Raw genomic sequence first — 23,213 nt, forward strand, 5'->3', positions numbered from 1 at the left:
TGAAGATTTTCAAATGAATTAAACAAAGTAGAAGGCATTCTCAATCCTTCCACAGAGAACAAATTGGGGAACCTGATTTCCAAGGAAAGGCAGTGACTCAGTCCCGAGTAGGTCAGAATCACCAGGCTTCTTCGTCAAAATCCCCATGTCCTGACTCCCCTAGCCCTTCCAAGTCTGGCTCAGACACCAAGGTGGCACCCAGGCACTTGTATCTTTTGGAAGCCTTTTGGGCTGGCCTCAAGTTGCCAAGTTCAGAGGGACCACTAATTCCTTGGATGGATCTAGAAGTTTTAAAAGAGTGAGTGTATACTTTCAAGGGATCCTAGAGTAGGATTAAATTTTTGGTTTTGCCCTTTTCATTGGATGGATTACAGTCCCATTCACCAAGGTCAGAAAAATTCGAGAAGGCCAGATCCCGAGCGTCAAGAAGCTGGCAGGCTAGCCGGCGCCGTGGCTCAATAGGCTAATCCTCCACCTTGCGGCGCCGGCACACCGGGTTCTAGTCCCGGTTGGGGCGCCGGATTCTGTCCCGGTTGCCCCTCTTCCAGGCCAGCTCTCTGCTATGGCCAGGGAGTGCAGTGGAGGATGGCCCAGGTGCTTGGGCCCTGCACCCCATGGGAGACCAGGAAAAGCACCTGGCTCCTGGCTCCTGCCAGGATCAGCGCGGTGCGCCGGCTGCAGCGGCGGCCATTGGAGGGTGAACCAGCGGCAAAGGAAGACCTTTCTCTCTCTGTCTCTCTCTCTCTCACTGTCCACTCTGCCTGTCAAAAAAAAAAAAAAAAAAAAAAAAAAAGAAGCTGGCAGGTGAGTAATAGTCACCAGAAAACAGTGAGAAAGAAATCCATGTGCGCCACACATACACAAATTACAAGACTGGGGCAAGGGGAGGGGGGGCCTCTGTAAGCAAACGCTGAATTGGAAAATCAGAATGGGTTGAATGGGTTGAGTGGAGAAGATTGTTAGTTTAAATTTGGAGGCAGGTGTGGTAGAGAAAGCCCCCCCCCCCCCCAAAAAAAAAAGGAGGTCATTCCGGTGAGGCAGGTCCGGCCACCGAGCATCTACGGAGCGAGGTCCAAGTTAACCATGGGCGTGTGACCCACAAGGCACTGACCCTCGCTGCTGCGAGAGGCCCTGGACGTGATGTCACCGGAGGCCGGGGTCTGGGGTGCGGGCAGCGGGCAGCGGGGGTAAGTGCTGATGAATCCCGTTTAATGGCGCGACGCGGGCGCTGCGCGGGCGCTGCGCGGGCGGCCTTGGAGCGTGTTGTTCATTGCCAGGGTCGGAAGTTGGCCTGTGTTTGCTCAAACGAGGAGAGGAGCCCGCGAGAGCGGCGCGCGGCGAGCGCTGCCTTCCCCCGGCGGGCATGGAACGGAGCGTCCGCAGCCGGGCGCGGGCGCCCTAGGTGTGCGGCCCGAGGGCAGCCCGCCGGAAGGTTACCACAGGTCAGGCATAAATAGCCGCGCGGCGGAGGAGCCCACGTTCCGCGCTTCCTTTTGTTGGCCGAGGAGCGCCTGGCAAACGCGTCCGCAAAGGCTCGGGGAGGAAGCGGCTCGACCGTCCACACCCGCCTCCAGCCCCGGGTGACTACGCGGGGCCCCGGGGGGTGGGGTGGGGCGGGGCGTGTGGCGTAAGTCGGGGACCCGGGAGCGCTCCCGGAGAGGCCTCGCGGCGGGGACCCCAGAATAAGTCGGGGGCGGGCCGTGCGCGCGGCGGCGGGGGCCGGGCGGGCGCGGAGATCCCACCCCTTCCTGAAGGAAGCGCCCTCCCCGCCGCGACTGCCGCCGCCGCCGCCGCCGCCGCAGGTCACGGCCCCGCGAGGCGACCGCGGCCCCGCCGCACAGGAGCAGGTAGGCGCGGCGCCCGAGGTGCCTCCCCTCCGCCTGGGCCCGCCGGCAGCCAGGGGGCGTCCGGCCCGGCTCCGCGCCCAACCTGGCGGCGGAGACCCGGGGCGCTGCAGCGGGGCTCGGGCGGCGGGGTCCGCCCGGCTGCGGGGCTCGGTTCGGCTCCTTCCCCGGAACGTCCCGGGCGCGGAGCCGCCGGCTTGAGCTCCCCGCGGGCGCGTGCTCCGGAGCGAGTCCCGGAGCCGGTGCCGGCCCCTGCCCGCGCGCCCGGGTCCCCGCAGCCGCAATGCCGCCTGCCGGCCGCGGCCCCGGCTCCCGCCCCCGCCCCTGCCCCTGGACAGGTGTCCCCACGCGCCGCCCCAGCCTTTTGTTATCGGGTGGACTGGGGCGAGAAGCGGCGCCAAGTGTGACCCCCCCGGGCTCCGTGTGGCTCTCCGGTCACTTTGCCGTTAGCCAAGTCGGGCGGGCTGGGGAGGCAGGGGCTCGGGGAAGGTGGCTCTAAGTTGCTCTGCCGGTGCACCGCCCTCCGCTCTGAACGCACGGTCCGGTTTTGCTTCCCCCTCGTGCACCTTGGGAAGAATGGGATTTTCGGGTTCTCCGGAGAGGCGCCGGTGGGTGGGTTCCCGGGGCTCCACAGTCATCCATCGCAATAATTTTTAAAAATTGCTTCGCCTTGGGTTATATAGAGAGCCCTTGTTTAGTGGTTTTCCCCTCCTTTAATTGAATCTCTTGGCGAAGGAGACGGTTTTCCCATTTTTCAATGCATCTTTCTTTTCCCGCTGCTCATGCCTGTCCCCCGTCCACGCCTGCCTCTGCAGCCCTTTCTTCTATCTTAAACACTCCTCGGACCTTCTTGATCAGGTTTCTTCTGGCCAGACCGCCTTTCACGGCCAACCTGGGACTCTAGGAAGGTGCAAACATAGCCCAGGTGGCCTGACAGCTCCTGCCCCACCCTCATCGAGCCCATTGCTGCTTCCTGCATGTTGGAGAACCACATGTCATAGTGATGGGTTAAAAAGCAAAACAGCACAACAGTTCTTGGATCCGTTACAATAACAGCCTAAACAGCAAGAGTAGTTTCTATTTCATTTCTCCCCTGGAATCAAAGATTTAATAATGCAGGGCTGTAACTCCATTCCAGGCTACAGTTCCTCAAAGGCTAGAAAAATGTGCGTGCACAAACTCCATGGTAGCAGCTAATAACTTGACCTACTTAAAGTTTTCTATCTGAGGAAAAATTGTTTAGGCTCATGTGCGTGATGTTTGCAGATCAAGTAATTTTAGTCTCGGCTCTATGCGTTAAATCTCAAACTTTCTTAGATGTCCTAGAGACACTGCTTCCAGGATTAGGGATAGCTGTCATCTCTCTCTCTCTTTAAAGATTTATTTTATTATTTATTTGAAAAGCAGATTTAAAGAGAAAAGGAGAGACAGAAAAAGAGAGAGATTTTCCATCCGCGTGTTCACTCTCCAAATGGTCACAATGGCTGGGGCTGTGCCAGGCTAAAGCCAGAAGCCAGGAGCTTCTTCTAGGTCTCCCAGGTGGGTGACAGGGACCCAAGCACTTGGGCCATCTTCTGCTGCTTTCCCAGGCACATTAGCAGGGAGCTGGATGGGAAGTGGAGCAGCTGGGACTCAAACCGGCAGTTACATGGGATGCTGGTGCTGCAGGCAGTGGCTTAACCCGCTATGCCACAGCAGCAGCCTCAGCTATCATTTCTTAATGAACTTGAACTTGAGTTTACTTTTCCAAGCCTAAAACAGGGATTTTAATGGTGTCCTTTATACATTTTTAAAAATAAATGTTTTGTAGTTACCCCAACTTGGAAGCTCACAAACTGGAGGCGGTAAATGAAAGGATAGTTTTGCTAACAAACATGACTGATTGGTAGATACTACAACACTGAACATAAAAAGTATTTGAAAAATATATGTTTGTTATCATCTGCCATTAGTTAAATGCAGTCCGTTTGGATTTTTTTTTTAAAGATTTATTTTATTTATTTGAAAGACAGTTACAGAGAGAGGTAGAGACAGAGAGAGAGGTCTTCCATCCTCTGGTTCACTCCCCAGATGGCCACAACGGCCGGAACTGTGCTGATCTGAAGCCGGAGCCAGGAGTTTTTTCCGAGTCTCCCACGTGGGTACAGGGCCCAAGGAGTTGGGCCGTCTTCTACTGCTTTCCTAGGCCATAGCAGAGAGCTGGATTGGAAGTGGAGCAGCCAGGACTAGAACTGGGGACTAGAACCAGTGCTCATATGGGATGCCGGCGCTTCAGGCCGGGGCTTTAACCCACTGTGCCACAGCACTGGCCCCTGCTTGGATTATTTAAATTGGCATTAAAATGTCTATAGTAAATGCTTAATTCATGTTTTTCTCATCAAATGTCTTTTATAAGTTACTTTGTGGGAGAGACAGTTTGCTTTATGGAGGTTGTTTGTTGTTGTTGTTGGTTTTTTTGTATGAATGTATGCAACGACCTCGCAAGGTTTTTTGTGCTTACTCAAGCGTTTTGCTTTACACCCTGGTCGGAACCCCTGCATGATTCCTGTGACCTACCCCTCTGCTGTTCAGTGTCACATTAGCAGCCTGCGTCACAGAGAGGAAAGGCTAGCTGGCCCCTCTTAGTCTAAGCTGTTTGGTTTCACTAATCTGGCCATTTGAGATCAGCCCAGTAACCAATTAAGCAAGATAAACACTGACAAGATAATGTATTGCTGATTCCCCTTCCCCTTCCTGAGAAGAACCCACAGCACTCAGAATCAGCTGTGATTATATCCTTGTGGGACTGAAGGAGATAGGTGCCAGGGTTCCCAAAACATGACTCCAGGTGCCCTGGAATCTGCGTCTCAATTCGTGAAAGTTCATGAAAAGACACCAGACCTAGATGTGTCCTAAATATTTTCCCTACCTGAAGGATAAAACAGAAGTGTCCCTACTTACGTTACCATAAACTTTTATTTCTGGAACTGATGGTGCCTTATGACTTCATAGTTTTTCCTGGGTTGATCTAAGCGCTTTCAAACTAGCTCATAAGTTATTGGAACTTTAAGAAGTTATCATTCTCACCAATTATCATTTCCTGGTATGTTTGCGTTTTGAAAGATAACTTGTGGTGTGGAAAGTCTTAATGGGAAGAGATTTTAGACAGGCCAGTTGAAATGATACTTCGAGATAACAACGGCCTCTTTGGCAGTAACTGTCAGATTCAACTCATGATTTCAAGTCAAGCCATCTCAGGTAGGTAGGGCTTGGAGCTCTTTTGCCAAGGAAGAAATGAACAGTTTCCTTTCTAGCTTCTATGAATAGCCTTTTCTAGGTAAGTGCCATCCAGTAGAACTCTGCAGTGGTGGAAATGTTCCCTCATCTAATATGATAGCCACGAGCCACACATGACCATTGAGCCCTTGACATGTGGCTGATGCCATTGAGGAAGTGGATTTTAAATTTTATTTAACTTTAGCTAATTTAAATAGCCACATATATGGTAGCTGATGGGTGTCATATTGCCCTGCAGCTCTAAGTTGTCTGCACCCACTATGGAGATATCCCTCGACAATTAGCCCTTAATTGAAAGAAAGTGGAAATTGGCTTTGGTAGTACAGGAATTAAGATTTGAATCAGTAATCCTGTTGTTAGGAAAAAGCACTTGCATTTTGCTCTAAAAAAAAAAAGTGCTTTGTATTGAAGTTTACCTCTACTGTAAAACCCAGTGTCCTTTTTAAATTTCCGTGTCTGCTACCCACAAAAATAAACATCACTCCGACTTGTTCAGATGCTTGGCCCCAGTGTGTCTGTGTTCATGAACTTGGCATTATCTGCTCATCTGCACTTCTCAGTTTTTCAAGAGAAGGAGAAGGATTTGGAGAAAGGAAGTAGAGGATTATGCACTGCTGGTTTCCCCACCCCACCCCAGAGACCCTGTGAAAAGTCTGACACATGAGCGCCCCTGGCTCAGGGAGCAGCTGCGGCTGATACCTCCACATTTGTCAGGCCTTTCTAGTCCCACATTTCCCCCTTGGGCTTCAGATCCAGATCCCATGGCTCGGCCCAGCTTGTAGGTTTTACTAAACCCACTTACAATATAATTTACTGTTAGTCTCAGTCAAATTGTTAAAATGGGATTTGCTGTAGCAGCTACCATGTTGTTAGAGTTTTGAGCTAGTTGACTTAGATTAAAGCGGTTATTTTGCCACACTTCTGATTGGAGAGGGACACACTTTTGATTAGACTGTCCCCAAGACACTGCCTCTGCTGGTCCCTGGATGTGTGACTCCCTCACCTACCCTGGTTCCTAGGATGCCTCTTTCCAAGCCACAGCTCAGGGCCCTACAGCTCCCTGCCTCTGGAAGGCCTCTCCCTCCGTCAGGGATTTGGAAATTTGGAAAATGTGGGGCCAGCATTTTGTGCAGTGGTTAAGATGCTGCTTGTTACCCACACATTCCGTATCAGAGTGCCTGGGTCCGAGGCCTGTCACTGCCCCGATTCCATCTTCCTGCTAATGCATCTGGGAGATAACATGACGGCTCAAGTACCTGGGTCCCTGCCACCCGTGTGGGAGACCCAGACTGAGTTCTAGGCTCTTGGATTCAGCCTGGCACAGCCCTGGTTGTTGCACATATTTGAGGAGCAAACCCACCCATGGATGGAAGATCCTGTCTCTGTCTATTTCTGCCTTTTAAATAAATAGAAATGAAATAAATTAAAGAAAATTTTAACCTAAAAAAAAAAAACCAGAAATTTGTCAAGTGTATGTGTGCATACTAGCTAAAATATAGGTTAAAAAAAATTTCTCAGCCCTGAAGGTGTTAATATTTTTCACAAATTAATGTCCCTTCCACAAGGTAAATAAATTTAGGGGATATTCCATATAATCTTTATTTCTTTTTATTTACAGTTAACAACAGCATGGTCAAACCTCTGAGACGAGATCCATATGTTTGTTTAACTTTTTAATTGTTTTTCATGTAAGGCTTAACCTTAATATTTTTGAAACTGCATGTCTTGGGTCATAAAATCAATGAGATTTTTCCCAAACAGAACATACAGTGGAGTAGACGTGATCAGTGTGCATCCTTCTTAGTGAAGGTTACCTGTGTTAAGAAAACCTTTGTCTCAGGCTGACGCCGTGGCTCACTAGGCTAATCCTCTGCCTTGTGGCGCCGGCACCCAGGTTCTAGTCCCGGTCGGGGTGCCGGATTCTGTCCCGGTTGCTCCTCTTCCAGGCCAGCTCTCTGCTGTGGCCAGGGAGTGCAGTGGAGGATGGCCCAAGTACTTGGGCCCTGCACCCCATGGGAGACCAGGATAAGTACTTGGCTCCTGCCATCGGATCAGCGCGGTGCGCCGGCCGCAGCGTGCTGGCCGCAGCGGCCATTGGAGGGTGAACCAACGGCAAAGGAAGACCTTTCTCTCTGTCTCTCTCTCTCTCACTGTCCACTCTGCCTGTATGGCAAGTCGGAGGCCAGGAGGCAGTGGGGAGTATTGGTTAAGTGCTCTGCCCAGACCATGTACAGTAAGCTGTGCATACGATGGTCACGGTTTGTGTAATTACTATCCAAGTGTGTATTTGTATCCTGGATCATGATATAAATCATTAGCTTTGAAACTAGGCTTGGGGCCCACTTTGGGAGATGCTGCCGTGTGTGAGCCTCACCGATCTGTCGCCGTCCATCCACAGTTATGTAGTTGTGCATGATGGCGGGAACCTGGGGGAGTGTTCACCACGCCCTCCATGCCGGATGCTTTCCATATAGTATCTCATTCCTCAGCAGTCCTTTCACCTAGGTACCACCGTATCCTCTGGTCTGTGCATCCCAGTAAGCAGTAGAGACAGAACCTGAACTTGCTGGCGATAGCCCGCGTGCTCCGCCACCTTGTCTCCCATGGTGCAGTGTGACAGCCACACACGGTGACATCTGCAGACCTCTGAGGCTCACACATTGTATAGCATTGCACAGTGCAGAAGGGATTTTCTGTGGAAGGCGAGAACTGGGGGGCTGGAGGGAGCCCTTGCATTCTCAGCCTGTGGTCCCTGAAGGGTAATGCCTTTGGAGGGGCAGTGTGGTGCCCAAAGGACCGTGAGTGTCCCAGAGAATAACTGCAGATTGGGTCTCCAGACTCTTCCTGCCCTGCTGACCACTTCCTAACTCCTGCTTACTGGTCTGTAGCAAATCGTGACAGATGATCTAAATAACAATGTTCCTCTCACAAACTCCCCACTTTTTCCTGTATCCTAAATTATTTGTCTTTAAAATTACTTCCTACCTGTGAGTGCCTCATGTATTTTCAATAAAGTAAATGGAAAATAATGTTGTCCTATGCATTTTATATAAAAGGAAATATCTCACTATTGAGCCTGGAAGTCTGTTTCTTCCCCAAGGCAATCTAGAAGTTGTACTCTCGGATTTCCTTTTGGAAGGAGATGTGAGTTTTCCTTAAAGGTCAGGCAGAATGTAAGTGATGACTAATTCGTGAACTTTGGCAGGTAGAGTAGAAGAGGTAACAGCTTACCATTGAGCTTTTCTTCTTTAAACAGTATAGAGGCTGCGCCTAACGTATGAAAAACCCTGAGATATGCAGACCTGTTTCAGAACCAGCCAGCTCTGAGGACCTGATACATACGCTGTGCTGAAGACAAAGGAGGTGAGATGAACCGTCTGAAAAAACACTGGAAGTCGTGTTATACTTTCTGACAGGTGTAGACATTGCTCTAGAAGTAATTGTGCTGAACTATGGCAGGGGAGGAAATCCGCCTGCCTTGAAGTGGTGTTATTTAACTCTGAAGCAATTAGACTGATCATCAACTGAATGTAACATAAATGTCTCCAAAAATAGTGTAGCCTTACTGTTCATCAGACATTTCGTTTATGAACAAAGTAGTTGTCTTCCTGGTTTTTTTACATTTATGACAACTTGGCTGCCAAGGAAATACTTTCAGTAGCAATAATTGAAAGTTTTAAAACATACATTAAAACCGTATATAGCTAAAATGAGTGTTATATATTGGCTGTGCTGGTTAATAAAACAATTTTTTCAAATTATTTTCATTCTATTGATTCACAATGAATAGGTGTTAATTAAGAAATGTTGATAACATGAAAAACAATCCAAATAGTAATATTAATTTTTTTCTGAACTGGAAGTATTTGTAAATTAAAAGAATTCTGTAATGTCCTGGAATTTCTAATGGAAATATATCTCCTGGAATTTCTAAACTCATGTTTTTACATAAACTTGAAGTGTATTTATATAGAAACACTAGTAACTAAAATATATCCCATGCAGCAGCAGGAATGTGAATTTTAATGGGTGACAGTTTTTCAACCTTTATGGTATTCTGTTCCCACATGCTGTAGACTTCAAAAGTATGGCATTTCGAAAAGTTTTCCAGTCTTGTCACTGACAGAACAGTGTTCGCAGAACCATATTTATCTCCCTATAATTTTACTGGCTAATAGAATTGTGCTTGAAAAGCGTGTCTTTTCTATGAAATTGTGATGGGTGTCTCTCCATTGTAATTTCACCTGATAGGTGGCATAAAAATTGACTTATATGAGAAGGAGCAAGTTGCCATTTTGTGCCAAAATTTTGGTCATCTATGGATGCATATAAAAAAAAGGCAAAAATGTTCCATTAAATGATGTGTGGAAAAGATATGCTTATGATCAAATGATGGTACAGTGTGACTTTTAAGATCAAACCACGCGCAGGGCCATAACATAGCTATTCAGAAATGTGGCTGTGTTAGCTTCTGGACAATAATCTTCAAGCCTGTAGCATAGTGCCTGGCTCAGGATAACTCCTCCACCCCCTATACACTGTTCCTTCCTTCTTATTGATGACACAGGTTTTAACTCATTTTATCACATGGGAAATTAAAGTGGATTGTTCTGAATGATAATGGTTCCCCTATCGAGCGTCTAAGAGCAAGGAAAAGCCTTCAGAAGTCACATGGTTTATTTCTTAGAGTCTTGGCATGACTACAGACATCACAGAAGGACGAGACTCCATTCCCACTTTTAGGCTATGAATATTTCAAATTCACCCTTGACGTATTATTTATCCAGGCAGACTGAACAGGACTCTGCTGTTGTGCCTTAAGCTCACTTCGGTTTCATCCAGCTCCTGGTTTGCTTGCTAATTGCATAGTTTACCTTGTCTTTCCAATGCAGTCATGGTCTCTTTTGTGTAGAAATTATGTTACGGAATTTTTGGTCTAAGGATAAGTGATCTCAGGGAGGGGGTCAGCAAACCAGTTTGTAAATAAAGTTTTTTTTTTTTAAGATTTATTTTATTTATTTGAAAGACAGAGTTACAGAGAGAGGTAGAGACAGAGAGGTCTTCCATCCGCTGGTTCACTCCCCAGATGGCCGCAACAGCTGGAGCTGCGCCAATCCGAAGCCAGGAGCCAGGAGCCTCTTCCGGGTCTCCCACGTGGGTACAGGAGCCCAAGGACTTGGGCCATCTAATGCTGCTTTCCCAGGCCATAGCAGAGGGCTGGATCGGAAATGGAGCAGCCAGGACTAGAACTGGTGCCCATATGGGATGCTGACACTTCAAGTCAGGGCTTTTAACCTGCTGCGCCACAGCGCCGGCCTCTGTAAATAAAGTTTTATTAGAACACAGCCATGCCCGTTGTTTACTTCTTAGCTCAGACTGCTCTGCACTGCCTCAAAAGAGTTGAATAACTGGAGCACAGAGACCATCGAGGCCTTCGAGTGGACATCAGTTGCTGTCCAGCCTGTTCTGAAGTGATTTTGTTCAACTTTGATTAACTCAGATTTTAACAGCGTTGGGTGGCTTTGGATAGCACGGTTTGGGATTAAATGTGAAGGTGTGCTTGCCTGCAGTCCTGGTCGTTGTGTGATTTGGCTTTTTGTGCTGTCCTAAGGTGCAGTGCCCTTCCACTGGGCACTGCCCTGCCTGTGGCTGGCTTAGGCAGACACTGGAGTGAAGAAGTTCTGGAGGAGCTGCTACCTTGGACAGCACCACGGCCAGGCGTTGATGGCAGGCAAGCCAGGGCCAGAGGTTCAGAACCCTAGCTGCACCAGCGCATGCTCTGGAGAGCTGCAAAAATCCTGCTGCACCCCAGGCTAGTTAAATCAGAGTCTGTGGGGGCGGGGCCCTGGCATCAGACCGTTTTAAAGGGCCTCCTAGGTGATTCCAACATGCCCAGCTGCGTGGCAGCATCATAGGTGGGCAGGGCAGCCCGTAGACTTCAGTGTCCACCAGATATTGGAGGGCACCTGTGGGCAGGTGGATGGGGAAATGGACACATGCAAGCCAATAGAGGGGCCAGCACCGTGGCTCACTAGGTTAATCCTCCACCTGCGGCGCCGGCATCCCATATGGGTGCCGGGTTCTAGTCCCGGTTGCTCCTCTTCCAGTCCAGCTCTGCTATGGCCCAGGAGGCAGTGGAGAATGGCCCAAGTGCTTGGGCCCTGCACCCGCATGGGAGACCAGGAAGAAGCACCTGGCTCCTGGCTTCGGATTGGCGCAGCGCCGGCCGTAGCAGCCATTTGGGGGGTGAACCAACAGAAGGAAGACCTTTCTCTTTGTCTGTCTCTCTCTCACTGTCTAACTCTATCTGTCAAATAAATTTAAAAAAAAAAAAAAGGAAAATAAATCCAATAGACTTCCTGTTTTATCCTAAACAGAACCACTCTGGTATATTTTTGGTTTGGGGCTGAGCTGTTTTCCCACCTGGTTGCCCTAGCAACGAGAGCCCACTTGCTCAGTGGGGCCAAAGTGCAGATTTGTGTGTGATGGGGGTGCACTTCAAAGAAACAAAAAATGGGCTCTTCCAGTGCACGTGCCCAGCGCTCTCCATGTGTATGTTCAGAAAGCGTTTGTGGGGAGCCTGCAGTGTGTTTCGAGATATGCGGCCCTGCCCAGCCCCATGGGGAGGACAGCGGTACGTGTAATAAGAGGAAAACACTGGGGGGACCGTGGGAGCAGCGAGAGGGGTAGCTGCCTTGGTGGTAGGAGAGACATCAGGAGGGGCTTTCTGGAGGTGGTAACACCCATGCTGAGTCTTAGGGGATCAGAAGGAGTAGTCATTTGGTGGGGGGGGGGGGCAGTGATAAAAGGCAGATCAGCCAAGGATGAGGCTTTGGCTGGCATTTTCTGCCCCTCTAGACTGAGCTCCCCAAGATATGCTCCTCCTACGGAACCCCCCCAGCACCCGCTGCTGTAGCACTCATCATGTGACCCGTATCCTAAGTGTCCCTTATCATATCATTCATTCACTCCTGCATTCAGCAGGCGTGACTTACTGAGACCTTAGTACGCGCAGCTGTGGTCTAGGTGCTGCTGATAGGGCCACGAACAAAATAGGCAAGTTTCTGTCCTTGCCAAGCTTTGCATTCCAGTGGGAAGGCAGACCAGAAATAAACAAGGGAGTAGTACAGCGCATGGTTTACGTGGTATAGAGAAAAAGGCATGGTGGAAGCATCTAGGATGCTGGAGAAAGTGCTCTGAGAACCGGAAGTCACACTGCTGAAAGGCTGACCGTGGTAAACCACCTACAGCACTCCTCACCTCCACTGCCCCTCCTCCGCTCACTCCCGCAGGACCTGGCTCCATGTCCTCCAAACCTCCCTCTCCTCCCCGTAGTCACTCAAAGCCGGCGGCCGTGGCACCATAGTGTCCAACCCTGAATCAGGCTTCAGCGTCCATTGGGCCTTTGGGATGAGCTGATGGCCACCAAGGCATAACTGTTCCCAACCCGCCACCCAAGTGCTTGTCCAGCTGCCACTTCACCTTAGATGAACCTGAGATGAAGCCCATTTCCTGGCTGTGTTTCCTTCCCACTTTTGTGTATTCTACTTTTTTAACTTTATTGGGACGTCCAGTCTCTTGGCTTCCCTCAGCCACCCCAACTCTGCCTTACAATAGCAAATGGACTCACACCCACCCTATCTCCTTTCTTCAGAGGTTGTACCCATCTTCCCCTGCTTAGGACCAGTCTGTCACCTGAACTCCTAAGGCCATGGCCTGCCCCCTTGGGGACCCAGGCCTTCTGTTGTCTTGGGCTTTCCCTGCTAAACCTCTTTAAAAAAAAAAAAAGATTTATTTATTTGAAAGTCAGAATTAGAGAGAGAAGGAGAGGCAGAGAGAGAGAGAGGTCTTCCATCTACTGGTTCACTCCCCAAATGGCCGCAATGGCCAGAGCTGCGCTGATCCAAAGCCAGGAGTCAGGAGCTTCTTCCGGGTCTCCCATGCGGGTGCAGTGGCCCAAGGACTTGGGCCATCTTCTGTTGCTTTCCCAGACCATAGCAGAGAGCTGGATCGGAAGTGGAGCAGCCAGGACTTGAACCAGCACCCATATGGGATGCTGGCACTGCAGGCGGTGGCTTTACCCTACACGCCACAGCGCTGGCCCCCTGCTAAACCTCTTTAATCAACCTGTAGCTCCTGGGGCGAAACCTCTCCCTTACGTTCAGTCACTTAAGCTGGAAGTGGGTTCTATAAGGGCAAGGGAGGCCTTTATGAGCCTTCTGCAAGACTGGCTGTTCACACTTCATGTATGACTGATCCCCGTCAGGACCCTTTGGGAAATAACAGAGAACTAAAAGGGTCAGCTCCAGACGCAGCCCTTGGTGCCGTGTTTAAGCACCGGGCATTGCTGCAGCTGATGTTGTCAGCTGCACCTGCACCGGGAGCGGCGGTTAGCATGATGCAGCAGGCAACAGTGGCTCATCCTGAAGAGCAGCAGGGGGCCGTCCACATTTGCTACAACACATCTTATTTTTTTGAAGATTTATTTATTTATATGAAAGTCAGAGTTACACAGAAGGAATGGCAGAGAGAGAGAGAGAGGTCTTCCATCCACTGTTTCATTCCCCAATTGGCTGCAATGGCCATAGCTGCGCTGGCCAGAGCTGTGCTGATCTGAAGCCAGGAGCTAGGAGCTTCTTCTGGGTCTCCCACGTGGGTGCAGGGACCCAAGGACTTGGGCCATCTTCTATTGCTTTCCTAGGCTATACAGAGAACTGGATCAGAAGTGGAGCAGCCAGAACTCGAACTGGTGCCCATATGGGATGCCAGCGCCCATATGGAAGCTTTACCTGCTATACTACAGCGCCAACCCCCAAAACTTACTTTTTTAAGATTTATTTATTTATTTATTTAAAAGGCAGAGTTACAGAGGGAGGAGGAGAGACAGAGATCTTCTATCGCTGATTCACTCCCCCAAATGGCTGCAATGGCCAGGACCAGGCCAGGCTGAAGACAGGAGCCTCTTCTGCGTCTCCCACGTGGGTACAGGGGCCCAAACACTCAGGCGATCCTCTGCTGTTTTCCCAGGTGCATTATCAGGGAACAGAATCAGAAGTGGAGCAGCTGGGACACAAACTGATGCCCATATGGGATACCAGTGTTGCAGGCAGCAGCTTAACCTGTCATGCCACAACACCAGCCCCTACAACAAATTTGCAGACTGGGACATTTTCTTTCATATCAGAGTAGGATCTGTTGTCCTCCTTTATGGAGCATTCAAGAGACAGAAAAATGAAAAATAGTTTTAATCACTGTGGAACAGAGTTGATTTGGGCCGTTGTCAACTTCTTAAGCCACAAGGGTTTCTCTTGGTTTTGCTTGAGAGAAACGGCCCAGTGTGAGTGAGTGCCCCAAAGCATCTGAAATCATTTTAAGGAAAGATATCTACTGACGACAGGACATCTCATGTTTGAAATGATGCATTTTCCAACCGTCGAACAGCATCTGGCACATTGGCACAGGGAGCCTGTGCTCTTTGTGTGAGAGTCACTGCCTCTTATTTTGATGTTTTCTTCATTTGGAGTCAGGCTCTTGGGGTGCACATTTGGCTAGACTAAGTCGTCTTGGTTTTGCTGTTGTTTTGTTCTTTCATTTTTGTCTTGTCGGCTGATGCGGGCCCGCCGCACCTGTCGAACGGAACCTGAAGGAGGGAGTGGGAATGAAAAGAGGGACAAGGGTGCAGAGAATGGAGCCAAGACAAAAGTCTGATCAAGGCTCATTTATTCCAGTGTCTCAGAGATACTTATGCATAACCAGCTGCAGCGCAAGGCAACTCAGAAGTTAACAACATACACAAGCAACTTATCGGGCTTTCTGCAACACAGTCACAACATAGTTAATTTTAGCAGAGTGTTCTTGTTTGATCATTCTCCTTCAACATGGGAGTACGGGACTTTTTCATCTCAGGAATTCCACAAGCCAAGACTGACCTTGACTTGTCTATGACTTGTCTATGGGCTGCCTACAGACGGCCAGAAAAAGAAATAGTGACATTATTTGGAATAAGCATTAGACTTAGAGATGTAATGGAAGCAGTTAAGTCCTGGCCTAATTATCTGTGTGTTTGGATACGTTATTTATTTAAGCTTAGAGCTTCCATTTTTGCACAGTAAGTTGTGGGTTGACTCGTCTGTCTCGTTCTCTCGATTCTGAGTTCTTGAGAGGAGGGGTGATGGCTTGTCCCTCATTGGAAGCACAGTACGTGGGATGGGGCCTGGCAGGTAAGAATTCTCTAAGTATTTGTAGCTGAAATAAGATTCGTCCTGCCTGCTTCATCGGTTACTTTCAAGAGCAAGTTAGTTGAACAGCAACAGAGCGCAGTGGTGAGAGCCAGGTTCCACAGTTAGAACCTCTGGGGCCCAATCCTGGCTCCAGCATTCCCAGCCACATGACGCAGGGCAGACTTTTGCCATTGTGCATCTGTGAAGTGGATGTCAGTACTTGACTCCTCGAAGTGCCTGGCACATAGTAAGTGCTGTGTACAAACCAGCCATCCATGGGACATGTGGAAGTCTTCATCGAGGTGATCAATATTCCATGGGGTTCTTGCCCCATCCCCACTGTTGGATGCACTCTGAAGCACTTTCAGTACTGGTCATTGTCTCTTGTAACCATTGGTAATTCCTTTCTGCTTCATATTTTCCACAGTCCAACTACTGTGTCATTTAGAATTTTTACTTACTTGAAAGGCTGAGAGACAGACAAAGAAAGAAAAGCCAGGGGCCACCGCTGTGGTGCAGCAGGTTAAAGCCTCAGCCTGAAGCGCCAGCATCCCATATAGGCTCTGGTTCGAGTCCTGGCGGTTCCACTTCCAATCCAGCTCTCTGCTATGGCCTGGGAAAGCAGTAGAAGATGGCCCAAGTCCTTGGGCCTCTGCACCTGTGTGGGAGACCTGGAAGAAGCTCCTGGCTCCTGGCTCTTGGCTCCGGTTCTGCTCAACTCTGGCCATTGTGGCCATTTGGGGAGTGAACAAGTGGATGGAAGACCTCTCTCTCTTTCTCTCTGGCTCTACCTCTCTCTGTAACTCTGTCTTTCAAACAAGTAAAATAAATCTTAAAAAAAAAAAAAAAGCCATTCATCTGCTGATTCATTCTCCAAATGCCCATAACAGCCAGAGCTGGACCAGGCTAAAGCCAGGAGCCGGAGTTCGATCCGAATCTCCCACATGAATGGCAGGGACCCATGTGCTGGAGCTATCACTGCTGTCTCCCAGGATGCGCGTGAGCAAGGAGCTGGGATTGGAGGCAGAGTAGTAGGTCTGCTCAAGCCCAGGCACTCCCATACGGCACGTGAGTGTCCCAAGGGGCATCGTAAGCATGGTTCCAAATGCCTGCCATGCAGCTAGTGTGTCGTTCACCTGGATCCGTTTAACAACACCCATGATACCTTGATGCTAAGTATAAGGTTCTAAGAGGACCTGATCTTGAACTGACTTGGCCTGGAGCTACTGCCTACCGTCTTCTTCCATCATTTGCAGTTTAGAAATAACTGATAATTCTTATGCATTAAGATTTTGAAGATTATGTTGAGTAATCATGATTTCGTGTGCAGAAAGCTCTGCAGTCGTCTCCACGCTGATCTCTGTGCCTCTTGCCTCTAGGGCACTGGAGTCTCCCATGCACAGTGCTTCCCACATCATCGGGCCAGCACTTCACTAGCGCGAGGGCTCCGCCTTCCCAGGAGTTCCCCCGAGCAGCTTCTTACAGGCCCAGACCCACGCTACTCATTTTGGCATTCAGGGACTTTTATCATCTGAGCCCATTTCGTCTAGGCACAGTTTACTCCCCGTCCTTTCTAATCTGGATTTGCACTGCCTACGCACCTGAGCGTGTCCCGTTTTTTGTTTTCACGGTTCCTGCACTGAAATGCCTACCCCGCACCATTCTCTTTGCTTTTATTTGCGTATGGTTTTAAGGCCAACTTTTTTCATAAACCTTACCTCTTTGTGAACATTGACTGGCTCTTTCTTATGTTAAGCATTTAATTATATTTAACTGAGAGCTTTATTAGGTGCTTTAAAATTATTCTTTCTACTTTTCAATTTATTTGAAAGGCAGAGAGAGAGAGAGAGATTGAGATCTTCCACCCACTGGGTCACTCTCCAAATGCCTGCAGTAGCCAGGGCCGAGCCAGGTCAAAGGCAGGAGCCTAGAACTTGGTTTGGGTCTCCCGTGTGGGTGACAGGGGCCCAAGTATTTGAGCCACCACCTACTGCTCCCTAGAGTACCATTAGCAGGAATCTAGATTGGAAGCGGGGAAGCTGGGGCTCAAACAGGGTGCTCCAGTGTGGGCTGGAGGCATGCCAGGCATCTTGTTTGCCACTGCCAAACACCCATCCCGAGAGGCCTTTATAAAATTAGTATCTTCTCATGCAAGACCCAGACCATTAACTTGATAATGTTAAAACTACAGGTTTTCCAGTTAGGTATTCAGGAAAATTGTATTTGCTTTGTAAATATAAGGAAAAAATAAGTAGATAATAATGAGTTTCTTCTCCTGCAGCTATAAATCCACCCCCCTGCACACAGATAAAGCACTGGCCCCCAGGCCGTAGGCAGTGAAACCAAATGTAGAGCAAGGCGGGGCATCTGTTACTATTAGGGGCACTGTAAGTGTGTACTCCTTGACTTTGGAATACATGAGGCTATGCCTGTTTCAATAATCAACATTTCTTTACTGTTAAACCATGGCTAGACAATAGCATTAAGAGCCAGAACCTCACCATTCTCTTAAGTGCATCGTGAGAATTTAATCAATGTGGGTGCATTGATTTGTGGTTTATTTTTGGCTCTTCACTGATTTTGCCTGATTTGTACTTGTCAGTTCACCTCTCCGTACTGGTGTAGCACGCTCCTAAGATACTCCCATTGGTTAAAATTTAAGACATAGGGAAATGTGGTTTCATGGCTGGGGCACCAACAGAACATGCAGCCTATAAGTAGCAGTAGCAGCTTCTTCCTCTTTTGTTTTGCATATCAGTGGGCGTTTGCAGGGACTAGGAGCTGTGTGGATGTGTGGATGAATGAAACATTGCCTCTCGCTCTCTCAGAAGTCACAGCCTCCCACAGCAGACACACAGGGGAGCGACTCACTTCCATCTCACCATCAGATGGGTGAAGCAGTCACAGAAGCGGAGAGTTTTGGGAAAGAAATCAGTTAGAAAGTTTATAACTTGTCCTCGACTGTTCTCATTAGGAGGGTCGTGTGCCAAGCACTGTGCTAGGTCATAACTGTGTGACCACATCCTCCTGACAAATATTTGAGAGGGTGTGCGCTCATCACCCTTTCAAAAATAAACGAGCTGGAATGCATTGCAATGAAGTAAATGACCTCAAGTCAGGCAGCGAATAAAAAGGGCAGGCACTGAGATTCAAATTGCTCGTCTTGGAGGAGGAAGAAGATCAAGAGATCTACATATGATGGTGACCCGAGTTAATGACAATACAGTGAATAATGGAAAATTGGTACGAGAGTGTTCTCATCACAAAAAAATTCAGTATTTGAGGTAATCATGTGTTAATTAGTGCAGTTCAGTCATTCTACAATGTATACTTACACCAAACTTGTCGGACACCATAAGTAAATGCATTTTTATCTGTCCATTCAAGAATAGCACACAATAGCAACCAATCAACCTGTCTTTATATCAGTATAATACTATAATTTAACATGTAAATAAAAAGATTCCAATGGGTGATTCTTTTAAATAACCACAAAGCTTTACAAGGATTTGTATTTTCCCAGGGGAAATGAGCAAAGATAAAAAGGAACAATGTGCAAAAAAAAAAAAAAAAGAAAAGAAAAATGTTCAGGGGACAAAGAAAACCTTTCTAAGAAAACACCCTTCCATTTTAAAGCCTCTTAAGTAATTTAATGCTAATTAAAAGAACAGGTGGAGATGCTGAATGACTTTCATGAATCTCCAAATAAAACTTTCTTCAAAGGGCCTTAGCCACAAATGTTATGTAGGCGTGTGTCTCAACAGTTATTCCAGACGGATGTTAGAGACACCATCAAAGTCCAAATTAATCTCCCGCAGGGTTTGTTTTTATTGAATTCTCTGGTATCTCTAAATTCATTTGGCAAAAGTGGCTTCACTTCACAGCATTCTAATTCACCCTTCACCACCAGTACGTATTCAAGTTTGTGTGTCTCTTAGTAGACTGTTGTGGGGGCATTGTTCGTGGATATTTCTTGTTATAGATGGTTGTGGATAGTTTATGGGTTTTACTGCTTCTATTTTTTTTTACTCCTTTTTTTTAAAGATTTATTTATTTATTTTAAAGGCAGTTACAGAGAGGCAAAGAGAGAGGTCTTCCATCTGCTGATTCACTCTCCCAAATGGCCGCAATGGCCGGAGCTGGGCTGATCAGAAGCCAGAAGCTAGGAGTTTCTTCCAGGTCTCCCATGTGGGTGCAGGGGCCCAAGGACTTGAGCCATCTTCCACTGCTTTCCCAGGCACATTATCAGGGAGCTAGATCAAAAGTAGAGTAGCCGGGACTCAAACCAGCGCCCATATGGGTTGGCGGCACAGCAGGCGGCAGCTTTATCCGATGACTTTCATCTTTTATCTTATCCTTAATATTGTTGTGCCTGAATGAGTGCAAACAGAGGAGCACCACCACATGTTGATAAAATTTGGCGGTCCTGGCAGTGGAGAGACCCCAAAGCCCAAAACAACAGGGTTTATAAAGGCAGAAACCGCAGAGAGGGGAGGGGGAATACATGATTGCTAGCTTAGGGGTGCGGGAGGGATACATGGCTACTAGGGTCAAGCTCACCTAAGACCTATGGGAAACTAGTATCAAGTACAATCTTGACAACCCACACATTACAGTCTTCACATTAATCCAGGTGTAGCCTGTGTGTTTTAAGCTTGAGCAGTCATGCTAGGGAGTTTCTATGTTCTGCCAAGTGAGATGCAGTGGACTGTTCTTGTCTAAGTTTAGTCTCATGGTGGGGGGATGCTTTCTCAAGATGGTGCTCCAAAGTGGAGTCCTGCTGTCAAGGTGTCGCTTCTATATGAATAGTCATTAATTCCCACACAGGTTGAGCCTCTCTAATCTGATAATCCAAAATCTGAAACGTTTTGAGTGCCAGCAGGACACGGCAAGGGACATTTGCACACCGTGGAACTTTGTTTCACGCACAAAATTATTTAAAGATTCTGTATAAAATTATCTTCGGGTTTGTGTGAGCAAGGTATACTGAAACATTAGAAATTCTTATATAGACTTAGATCCCATTCTAAGATATGTCACTGGATATTAGCAGATATTTTAAAACAGTCAGAGCTCCTGGACAGTTCTGGCCCTAAGCATTTCAGATAAGGTCTATACTATATAATATTTTAATAAATTCCTAGTGATTATTGTTCCAGATAATAATTCTATTTCTGTATCCCTTAGAGCTCTTATTATTATTATCTTCATGAACTTGTAGAAAGCATCCGAGCAGTGCTAAGAATCATGGTAACAGTACTCATTCACCCTACTTTGGTTGCTTAGGGAAGTTCTTCCTTTACACCAAAGAATGATGCTGGCTGATGACTTGAAAGACTCATTATAGAGTCCTTCTGTTCTGCATTTTCTTAGATGTTTGTAAGAGGTGAGCTCTGAATTTTATCAGATATCATCCCAGCATCCTTGAGTTGATCCTAAGGTGTCCCGTTGATGGATTTTTCTGTTGTATTATGTTGATAATAATAATACTAATGCTAACTTTATTTCCTGGGGTAAAATATCCTGGATATGATGTACTTTCTTTCAGTACGCTGTTGCCTTTGTATGCTGCTTTCCTTTTGGGCTTTTTTCACCCGTGTTACTCATCAGGGCAGTGAGTATATAATATAATCATGTGAAATCTGGAGATCACGTTGTGTATACCCTTTTGTATCTTGAGTTTTTTTTTTTTTATAAACATCCTGTGGCATTAGAAATTCTTCAAACAATACTTTTTGAAGATGTATTTATTTACTGGAAAAACAGAGTTATAGAGATAGGGAGAGAAAGAGGGATCTTCCATGTGCTGGTTTACTCCCCAAATAGCCACGACAGCCAGGGCTGGACCAGGAGCCTGGAATTCCATCTGGGTCTCCCACATGGGTGCAGGGGCCCAAGTACTTGGACCATCTTCCTCAACTTTCCTAGGCACATTAGCAGGGAGCTGGATTGGAAGTAGAGCTGCTGGGACTTGAACCCGTACCTGTATGGGATGCCAGCATCTCAAGCAGTGGCTGTTGTGCCCGCCCCTGGCCAAGCCATACTTTTATAGATGTGTAATATAGTATGGGCACATTATAATGTAACTCATCCTCTTTTTCATAGCTTCAGTTTTTTCCTAACTTTTTGCTAAGAGAAATAGCACAAAGCAGAACATTTTTATACTATGTGTATATATATATATATGTATATAAACCTGTGTTAAATCTCAGGCTTTTTCTTTTTTCTTTTTTTAAAAAGATTTATTTATTTATTTGAAAGTCAAAGTTATAGAGGAGAAGGAGAGGGGGAGAGAGAGGTCTTCCATCTGCTGGTTCACTCCCCAATTGGCCCCAACGGCTGTAGATGCGCCAATCTGAAGCCAGGAGCCAGGAGTTTCTTCTGGGTCTCCCATGCAGGTGCAAGGGGCCCAAGGACCTTCTACTGCTTTCTCAGGCCATAGCAGAGAGCTGGATCAGAAGTGGAGCAGCCAGGACTTGAACCGGCACCCATATAGAATGCCGGCACTGCAGTCGGTAGCTTTACCCACTGTGCCACAGCGCCGGCTCCAGGCATTTTCTTAATGTTTTAATCTTCAAGGGCTGCCAGAACAAATTACCACACACTTGGTGGCCTACAGTGGTAGAGACGTATTCTATCACAGTTCCGGAGCCCAGAAATCCCACCCCCTTGTCAGCAGGCTCTGGGGGCGAAGCTCTCCTGGCCTCGTGCGGTTCTGGTGGCCCTGGCCCCTGGCTCGTAGCAGCTGCGCTCCAGTCCCTGCCTCCCTCTCCTCGTCTTCTCTGCCTGTGCTGTAAGGACGCAGCAGTCACTGGACTTGGGGCCCACTCCAAAACCACGCTGATTTCTGCTCAAGGTCATCCTCTAACTACACCTGCAAAAGCTGCTTTTCCAGATAAGGCCCCATTCATGGGCACTGGGAGTCAGACTTGGACATGTGTTTCAGAAGGGGTATAGTTCCACCCATTGCATGTACTCCAAGTCGGTGTGATGGAAACAGGGTGTCAAAGGATGGAAGCATTCTTGAGCCTCCTGATGTTTATCCCAGATTGTTTTCTGAAGCGTATAAGAGGGTCTGGCTCACCTGTTACCAGTGGTGTAGAGAATACCCATTTATATACGTCCTTACCTGCATTAGGTGTGACCTGTTCCAAATTCTTTGCTTCTTGGATCAAGTAAAACTGAAAGTAAGTGCTTTCTAAAATTTCCTTGTTTGCTGGTGAAGTTGAACATTTTTGTGTACTTAGTATTTACATGTGTATTCCTTCTGTAAAATCTTTGCCTCTTTCGCTCATTTTTCTTTTGACACACTAGTCTTTCTTATTGCTACTGCCATTATATAGGAAAAATGTAGCCTGTTGTCATACTGCTTGTACCCATTTCCCCGTTTCTCATTTACCCTTGAGTCTTGTAGAAGTTTAGTCTTATAGGGTCAGTGCTATCAATATTTCCTTTGTGACTTCCTCCTTTGTTTGCAAACTTCAGGAAATGCTTCCCTGTCCAGATATTAGTTATTATCTCCCTAAGTTTTTTTAGCCATGTAATAGTTTCAAGTTTCATATTATACTCTATTTCCCTCAAAATTGATGTGTATTTACTTATATGTATATGTTGAGGATCTAATAGATGGATCATTTTCTTCATTGAAAAATTAATATCCCCAGCACCTTTGTTAAATAAAACCTGTACGCCTCATTGATCTCTTTCAAGCAGTTGTTTTCAACCAGAGGCGACTTTGGCTCCCCCAGGGATCTCTCATAATGACAGGGGTTGGTTCTGGTCCTCACAGCAGGTATGAAGGCCCTAGGAGCTTCTAACTGGTAGAGGGAGGGATGGTGCTGTACCCACCCCACCACACACACTCATACACGGA

At 47.5% G+C, this 23,213-nt stretch overlaps 1 protein-coding gene across 8 annotated transcripts in view; it reads left to right on the forward strand.

Annotated features, from left to right (window-relative positions):
- The first annotated feature begins 1,302 nt into the window (after positions 1-1,302).
- Positions 1,303-23,213, forward strand: part of TMEM150C (transmembrane protein 150C) — an 86,448-nt gene continuing 64,537 nt past the window's right edge. The window contains exons 1-3 of one of the 8 annotated variants that reach the window (XM_089303175.1): positions 1,528-1,580; positions 3,252-3,383; positions 8,377-8,483. The gene's annotated coding sequence lies outside the window, so the exon portion shown is untranslated. Of the gene's footprint in view, positions 1,581-1,705; positions 1,848-3,251; positions 3,384-8,376; positions 8,484-23,213 lie in introns of those variants that run through there. The other 7 variants (XM_070047971.2, XM_051819636.3, XM_051819635.3 and 4 more) reach the window with 7 other exon arrangements.

This window comes from Oryctolagus cuniculus, chromosome 8, assembly GCF_051225735.1.
Source record: "Oryctolagus cuniculus isolate XC-2025 breed Fujian yellow rabbit chromosome 8, ASM5122573v1, whole genome shotgun sequence".
In the NCBI taxonomy this organism is placed as follows: domain Eukaryota; kingdom Metazoa; phylum Chordata; class Mammalia; order Lagomorpha; family Leporidae; genus Oryctolagus; species Oryctolagus cuniculus.